The following is a 7,148-nucleotide window of genomic DNA, read 5'->3' as shown; positions in this document are numbered from 1 at the left end:
TGGGACAGAAAAAGTCTCCACGAGGCATATTCAGCCTTCATGGTAAACAGTACTATACATTTTATTATATTAATATTATTTATAACTATTAAATCGATAAAAAGCGGTTAAAAAGACGGAAGCGGTTTTTTAGCCCCCCTGTACTGGCCAAAATATTGTTTTTCTTAGGAAAAAGCGCAAAACGCAAAAAATGCTTATTTAATTACAGATACAGGAAAAACCAGTGATCAAATCATAAACCAGAGACCAGACTAAATTAAGCTGTTTTATAATTTATTTAAAGTTTCCTTGTTATGGAAAAATAAACAAATAATCGGGTTTTGGAGGATGTGTTGGTTTATTTTCAAAAACCAGGGACCAACTATTAATAAACACAGCGTTTTTTAAATAAAATAGAAAAAACTATAAAAAAATGAAACTCTTAAATAATCATTCAGAGTTGTCTCTATTGTTAATGCCCAGCCGAGCCAAGGTAAAGTTTGTTTTTTATATTGATTTATCTCTTATCGTTGAACGCGTTTAATAATCATCAATAATTTGCTGAATGTCTAACATTCCAATAATTTATTCTTTATTTTATTTTCATTTATTGCGTGAGCCACTTTTGATGCTGAACGAAAAGTGACTCATCAAATCAACCGAATGAATAAAGAAGACTACAACATTTTCTTTGAAAAAATGAATAAACGATTTAATTGAATGGGTGTGTTGAAAATAAACAAGGTTGAACAAAAAATAATATTTTATGATTAAATAATAATAAATAATAATAAACTTACTATTTTAGCTCACATTAAACTGTTGTTCATTCATACTTAAAACAACACATTCATTTTTTTTTCATCCCAAAAAATAACTATTTTTAAGACCAATAATAAGAAAATTACACATTTATTTATATATTTGCCCGTTTTATTGTATAAAATCTCTTAATATTCGATAACTAAAATTAGTCTGGTTCTGGTTTTTCTGCTATCTGTAATATGAAAATGAAGAAACATAATTAAAAAATTATTTACAGTATATTACAAAACAAAAGTAATAAAATAATTATGAATTTAAATCGTTATATTTTTGATAATTAAAATATGATAACGATGATTATATTATTACTATTTTATCTATCAGACATATTCTTAAAATAATAACAACTTCGATTTGTGACTTATTATGACAAGTAATATTGTTTTGCAATATTTATTGAAAAATATGACATAATATGCATATTTTTTCTCGACAATATTTCTTTTTTTTTATAAAAATAATGTTTATTTAAAATAAGTTCAAAACAGAAATTAAATATCACTTACATACAATTTATGATTCTTTTAACAACATTAATTGATAAAAATAGTCGTTAATTTTAAAAATGATATACGGTAGTAAATAATAATCAATATTTTTAAACAAAAAGTGCCAATTGTTTTTATGATGTGAGTCATATAATAATATAAATTCTGTTGTCGAATCTAAAATAAAATTTTGTTATTTTTATGTTGTTTTCACTTATATTAACGTATCAGTTTCCGATGAAATAAAAATATTTTCTCATCAAACATGTTTAAATCGAGAGTCAGTCTGTAAACGTTGTACACTCCCCAAACGTTGTTTTTTCTTTGTACTGTTTTTAGAAATAACCAGTTTTTTGAATCAAGTCATAAATAATTTTTGTTTACCACAAAGAAATTTTTCCCAATATTTTTTCATTAATTTTATTAATTCAATTTACAAAAAAATGATTATTACCTTAGTTAGCACAAATTAAATTGAAGTTAAAATGACAATTTCCAAGTTTCCAACACTGTTTTTTTCATAAAAAAATAATTGTTTATTAAAAAGATCTAATAAAAATTAACATGAATTCTATTACTCAAACTCCACGTGTCTTTTCTCGAAATTACGAGATCAATAACGAGGGAATAAATTTTCAACAAATTTTGATACCAATTCCCAACACCGATCCAAAAATTACTATTATGTCTGAGTTATTTGGTATCGTTGATTCTTTTACTGATAAAATTTTATCACGATATAATGCTGCAATATATGATTATACAAACATTAGAAACTATGCGACAACTAAAATAGTTGTAGCAATTAACACATTTCAAAAAGACATTGAATGGTTTCTCAAAATCAAAGAAAAGGTTGAAACAATGTTGTCAACAATAAATAAAACAATAAAAATTGTAGAGTTGATACTGGTATGCTTATTTTACATTAAACAATTTGAGACTGTAAGAAATGGGTTTGAACAGCTGAAAAGATGCTTATAACATGAAGGTGTTCCACTTCCAAATGATGGTAGAATACACTTTGATGAGATTCCTTTACTCGATATTGTTCAAAGTGCAACAGAACATAACACAACTCCACAATCGATTTTAGTTAATAATATTGATATCATTAACGAATTACAAAACAGTGACGAATTAGATGATGATAAAGTTAATTGTGGTAATGAAGAAGAGTTTGAAGAATCATCAGAAAAACTTACAGAGATTGACAAGACTAAAAATTGTGATAAACAAATTATGCCTGTGTTAAACAACGATTCTTTTGATTGCATTGGATTATTTGATTATTTGCTGGAAAGACAAAGAGAAGACGAGTTTGAACAAATAATGGGACATGTATTGAGGTTTTTAAATTTGAAGAGAAACAGAACAGCACCAAAGAGACGAGTACAAATGTTTAGATTCTATGAATATTTAAACGCCAAAGTAAAAAAGACAAATTCGGCATTTTTTTCAAGTCTTACTTCCAGTGTAAACGACTTCATGTGGAGAAGGCAAATTAAATTATTTGAAAGTCTTCCTGGTTTATCAGGAAAGAAAACAACTTTTGAAAACGACGAAATCGATAAGATAGTCACTTTTATTGAGAAAAGAGAAAGTGATAACAATTTTGTGAGTTACAGCGACTTGATGTGGTTCGTTGTTAACAAGTTGTACAGAGAAGATGTAACAATAAAGACCCTAATCATTTCACTTCTAATTGTCCAAAAATAACAACGGTAAAGGGGACAAAAATGGAACAAGAAAGAATGGAAGTGACACGGGAATCAATAGAGTTGTATTTTAATTATCTGGAAACTAACGTGACAGGAATTCCCGTTGAATTTATTTGGAATGGTGACGAGACTGGATTCCAGAGATGGGTCGATGCTGCACAAAAGACGTTGATTGTAATTAACAAACCAAGAGAAGGTGACACCCATTATCCTACCGAGAGAGCGGGACAGAGGACAACGATGATGGCAGCTATATGTATGGAAGGAACCAGTGAAGTTCCATTTTTCATTGTACCTACAGTCACAGTCGAAAAAGAGTTGTTGGAGTTGGGTATAACAAAAAATAGAGTCTGTCTTAAACATGCCGAAAAGGCGTTTATAAATACCACATTGTTCGATCAATGGCTGTCTGAAGTGTTCGTCAAAAGTCTGAATTACAAAAGAAAAATAATGAATTACTATGGGCCAGCAGCATTAATTCTTGACGGTTTTGGTTGTCATTTGACTTGTGACGCTGTATCCATGTTAACTAAGAACAACGTCAAACTCATTTTCATGCCGAGTCACAGCTCACATTTGTTACAAAGTTTAGACGTATCTATATTTGGTAACCAAAAGCGTATATGTTCTTTTGACAAATGTTTTAACAAAGACAAATACGCGAACCTATCGTACACAACAGTGCAAATTCTTTCGATAGTTGATTCCTGGCAGAAAGTAGCCACAACTAAAAATGTAGTGTCCGCTTTTGTGTCATGCGGACTTGTTCCTCGTTTATTAAAAAATATGAATGTAGTGTGTGAAGTAGTTAGGAAATCTTGTACGAAGATTAATTGGTTTTTTACTGAAGAAGAAATTTTTCAATACCAAAATAGTCTCATGATTAAAGAGAACGAGAATGAAGAATCAATCAACAGAAAAGTCTTTAAACGATTAAGAGATGACGCCAGATCTCCAGAGAACTCTTATTTATACAGTAAACATGGTATTGAGCTTTACAAACCAAAGAGAGTTAGTCTTGAATTGTTTAGAAAAGTTGACAAGAAATAATTAACGAGTTTTTAATCAAAAATGTATTGATAAAATGATATAAAAACATAGAAATAATATATAAATTGTTATAATAAATAGTTTTTACTAAATTAATATGGTTGTTATGTTAATTGTTGAACAAAAGCTATAAAAATGGGTTAATATTATGTTTGTTTTAATAACAAATAAAGTTAATAAAAAATATAATAAAATAACCTAATCATATATTATAACGTTCTTAACTTTGATAAAAAGGTCAAACTATAAATTTTAAGCCACCCACAAAACATAGTCTTTCCATAAGTCTGTTATTTTATCATTTTCAATCTTGTGTTTACAATTAGCCAATTACAATCATTATATTCTGGTGCTCATTGTTGTCTAATGAAATCTTGTTACTCGAGCCAAAACTGACAAACTGCTATTGTGCTATTCTTCCTTTTTCTGTTTTAATAGAATCAAATGCGGTTGCTCGCCTTTGGGTTGCTCTCTTCTCGAGAGCGTCATTTTGGCGGTGTAATCGAAAAACGGTTGATGTTGAAATCAATATCAAGAGAACTCAAATTGAATGAAAAATTGTTTTTAGTTGTTTACAAGTTCCAAAAAATATAAAAAATTACAAAAAAAACATTTTTCTAAAGAAATAACGTTTTTGTTTGATAATTTGTTTGGGGGTTGATGGAAATGTTTAGATCAATAAAAAAGATTCCGAGCCGAACAACGTTATCCAACTGACATATGTCCAACAAACCCACAAATTCTACATTTTTTCTGATGATCTTGAGGTTGTTGAATATTCTGTATTAATTCCTTTTCTCTTTTCGTCACTTTCTCTGGATTTTCTGCAAAAAAACACCTTTTTACTAGGTTTCATTTGCGAGTTTTTGAGAATGGGTATGTCAATTGAAAATGGTGAACCGTCATTATTTTTGATGGATTCGTGGACAGGTTGACTTAAATTGTAAAGAGACGAAATGAGGTAAATCCACTGTGATTTGTAATTGGGTGTCCGCAGAATTGTATCTATCGTTTCATCAAATGCAACAATGTGATCTTTACGTGTCCACTGAGTTACTTTTACACCCATATTCTTCTTAATGAAAATGTGCTTGGGTTCTGAAATACTTCCAACAAAAACATCATTTCCAAAGTCTCCAAGATCAAAAAGAGGTTCTCGAAGACCAAGAACCTTGTCGTAAAAACGTCTGTAAAGCTGGTGAATGCATGGACAAATATGGTGTAATTTTACGAAAGCTTCACAATGACAGTAAAATGGCGTGGAACCATCAAATGGAGACATTGTTGTAAATAAAGAATAATTGTTAAGAAGATAAACAATCCAATCCCTTTTTATTTTAAGTAAATTTTTAATGCCGATCAATCTATTAATGTTTTGTTATTGAATATCGTTGTAAACTTGTGAAACTGTATTATTAAATTTATTAACTTTGTCGATAAATATTTGTGTAATTTCTTTTAACGAGACAATTTTTCCTTCAGTTTCCCGCTTAATAACACCAAAAAACCCTCAACAACATTTGTAGTCAAATCGTGTGTTATTTTTTCTGTGTATTCCGGTATCCAACTAAATTTTGTTTCTTCAAGTTGCTCTAAAAATTTTACCTTTTCACAACCCAAAATTTTCACTGAAGAATGCTGTGATCCGGTTTTGCAATAATCTATAAAATCGGTAAAGAGATCAACGTTTTCAAGAATGTTACCTGTTTTGTTATAAATAGAGTCTTTGCAATGTGTTTTATAATTCGCTATAAATAACAAAAATTGTTCTCCAGTAATAACCCGATTAATAAGCTGTTTAAACCATTTAAAAACATCAGATTTTTTTCCAAATGCCGTTATAATATTTCGTCTGATATGTCTAAAACAAAAAACAATTTTAACCATTGGGAATATTTTGTGTATTGCAGAAGTCTGTGCCGCGCTTCTATCGACTATAAAAGAATTTATGTTGTTGTAGTGTGTTTTGAGAAAAATTAAAAAGTCTTCATAATATGATGTGAACCTGTGTCGTAAAAAACCGAATGCTATAATTTGACATTTGTTGTTTATATCTTTACAAAGAGCAGCTAAAATCGGAATTTGGAATTTATTGGTACTAAAGGTATCGTCGAGAAATACACAATCTTGACACAAGTCAATTCTCAATGATTTATTAAAGAAAAAACATTGATCGAAAACATCACACGAGTTGTTGACAAATAAAGTATCGAAATCTGATATCGTTGATACATATTTCAACAATTAGTTACATTGATCCTTTGTCACAATTCCCGTTATTTTCTTTCTTTCATTTTTAATAAATTGTTTCGAGTATTTATTTTTAAGTTTTTCATCTGTGACTTTTTGTATTATATTATGTTCCATGTCGTTTGCGATTATGGCCTTGGAAGTTTCAGAAATTCTATTTCTGAGCATTTTGAATGGTTTTATTGTAAATGTGTGTGTGATCAATATACATGTGAACACTGACAACCACGTTACTGGAACAACACTCAAATGTCACAATAATTCTCGATTCACAACTAAACTGTTCTCTGTATGCACAATAATAAGTGAATTTTTTTTTCTGTTTTTTCCCGTATCTTTGGCGTTATAAAGCGAAAAATAAGTGTTGTCAATTTGTATATGTGTCTCATCAGATATTTTAATTGTAGAATTGTCTCTTGATAAATTTTTAGATGAGTCTTCACCCCTTTTTACTACGTCACAAGGAGTTACAAAATTGGTTTTGATGTTGTTTGTGATAATCGTAAATTTGTTGAATAAAGAGTCTTCTCCGAAATTTGATGTTGATTGTAATTTTGGTTGAACAAATGAGTTGATTGGTTTTTTAGTTTGTTAAGGAGATGTTGTCGCCACATCTCCCGATTCATTTTTTCTTCAATTTATGTTTTTAAAGAGTTACAGTTAGTTTCAAATTAATTTAAAAATGTTCAACAAATAAATATGATTGTACCAAATAAAATAAAAATATTATCAAAATAAATTTAAAGTGTTTCACAAAAAAAAACAAAAAGTACATTTTTTAAATGTCTCATAAATAATTATTATTGTTTCAAATAAAATTCTTTTTGTACAAATT

This window comes from Entamoeba invadens (assembly GCF_000330505.1).
Source record: "Entamoeba invadens IP1 unplaced genomic scaffold scaff_1105074726367, whole genome shotgun sequence".
NCBI classification, from domain to species: Eukaryota; Evosea; order Mastigamoebida; family Endamoebidae; genus Entamoeba; species Entamoeba invadens.
This window is presented reverse-complemented; position numbering follows the sequence as displayed.